Here is a 2,500-nt window from a genome sequence, read left to right as displayed (position 1 = left end):
TTATATCCTTCAAAGCTTGGCCTGGAAAATCATGGTTTATAACACTTTCCAACATAAAAGATATAGGACAGGGGTCAATCATGGCACAACCTATCCATCAGCTGGAAAAAGGAATACAATAACACATTTCCCCATATTAGGTACATGTGTGGAATATTAAAAATGGATTCATATATAAAAATCATGTAGATCAAACCATTTACATTTTGTTGTGTTAGACAACACATTTACAGCCAAGCTATCATCTAGACAGTGCATGAACCTCTCAGAATCCAGGACTTACACCTAGGGTCTACATATATCTGAGCATAGTATATGTACAACCTACTGTCAAAGGTCTACAAGTCACTGTCAACATGTGCTTATTTGTATCTCTCAGTATGTGCAGAGGTGCCAATGACAACAATATATCCTGAGGTCCAAGATTCAGACCTAATCACTGATTGATCATATGAGGTTCAGGATCCCCACATGGGATCAATGTTTGGTATAATGTAACAGCAGAATCAACTGTAGAATGAAGCTAATGGATAGGCCAACTTACCAAGATACATGATGCCTAGCCAGACAAGAACAGCTCTTCTCCCAACTGCCCCATCAATGTTCCAGAACCACAATGGGAAAAATGTGGCATAAAACAGCTCATCTCCTAGGGCACTCCCAAACAAGAAAAGGGAATGCCACAAAGGTTTTGTGATAATGAAGTTCTTCACTTCAACATCAGAATCTGTGTATTCTCCATCTGCTACCATGGACTTGAAGAAGAAGTTTTTTATTCTTGACCTTGCTTGTGATCCAGCAGAATCAGATCCAGAAGTATCATCTTCACTTGCAGGACTCTGAGATCTTTGCTTTTCCACTCTGCCAGGATGGGTCATATGGATGCCATCTGCATTGCATACTGGGTCCTGACTCAGGGGTTTTACTTGTGCACTGCCTTTCAGGCTCACATGATTAACAGGGCTGAGATCCCGGTCATACACTCTTCCGTTCCTCTTGCATATTTTAGGAGCCTCTGGATATGAGGTCTCTCGGATGCCAAAGTACCGTTGAAAACTCGCAACTAAGTGTGGGTCTTTCAGCACCTCAATGGCATGCTTCAAATACTCCATTGCCAGATATATCAATGTGATTCTTACAACACGTGTACGACCTGTAACTTCACCACTCCACGTCAATGTTCAGCCGAACCACACTCAATAAGCGCTGAGAGGTGATGAAACCTGCTTGCTTAGTCTGGCAAGTTCAAGTCAAAAGCACTCCCCACAGGCACAACTCAAGATTCAATCTCATGGCCAGTTCCCGACTTGGATTCAGACTGCACCCACGAACCGCTCCACTCCCAACGCGACTATTCAGCCTTCTTCAGGCAGAATGATCAATCCGCCTTTGTCGTAACACTCCGCGCAGCTTTTGTTTCAAGAGCGCCGTGAACTTCCTAGAGTAAGCGTCACCAAATAGGAGCTGAAAAGAAAACAACGTATATTTCACCGGGATGAAATACGAACTTAAAGGTCTCATCATGTCTATGGGGAGCCCGGCTGCCTGGGACTCGTTCTCCCAGTCCAAAATGAAAACAGTGAAAACGCCTGAACATAAAAACGTCAAGTTCTTGCGTTGTTGGCCAGCCGTCCCTGTGAAATACCTGGGAACGCTAACGATACCTGCCAACGCATGGTTGTTCAGATACTATGTGCTACGCTCATTGGCTCCAACTGCCACATGGGTGGGATATGCGGTCACAGAATAGCTCATTTAGCGATTACCGCAAAGCAGCTCCTGCACAGTGCACCAGGAGGGGAAATATAAGATATGCTCATCTCATATGTATATTGTTTCGTTTACCTCGTTCAAACAGGATTCGAATTGAGTAAGTTAGTTTTTACTACTATACACAAACACACGCCCAATAAATTGCCTCAATCACAGTACAATGACAGCCTCGAATTTAAATGCTAGAGGTATTAATTTGAAACACTGAAACTTTACCTGCCCCCCCCCCCCCCCCCTCCACCTCACACAACTTTAAAAGCCACCGGGTCTCACTTTGGCCCATCCCACAGAGCTCACTCCAGAGAGGCCACGGCACGGAGTGCGTCGAATAGCTGATCTCCACCGCTCACATTGAGCGCCTGCCAGAAAGGAACGTACATTCCCGTCACGCATGCTCAATGCCCAGGTACAGCACCTGGGACACTTCATTCGGATCATCATCCAGCGGCCGGCCTCAGCCTCTGTACCAGCGATGTCGATAGCCAATACACCGCCGCCTGGTGCTAAGTCTCCCAACCAGCTGGCCACAGAAGCCACAAAGACATCCGGATAACCCCAATTCCGAGCATTTAGCCGTCGCGACACATGGACTCGTCTGTTACCTGATCTCCTCCGAGCCTGCCTCATGCCGCTAGAGCCTCGAACGCCGTATGTGTGAGGTTTGACACCCCGAATCTTCCACCACCGGCCGCGCGCGCGCAGCCCACACGCCCAGACACCAGTGCCC

Source organism: Pollicipes pollicipes, unplaced genomic scaffold (assembly GCF_011947565.3).
Source record: "Pollicipes pollicipes isolate AB1234 unplaced genomic scaffold, Ppol_2.1 Scaffold_5851;HRSCAF=6936_pilon_pilon_pilon, whole genome shotgun sequence".
Classification (NCBI taxonomy): domain Eukaryota; kingdom Metazoa; phylum Arthropoda; class Thecostraca; order Pollicipedomorpha; family Pollicipedidae; genus Pollicipes; species Pollicipes pollicipes.
This window is presented reverse-complemented; position numbering follows the sequence as displayed.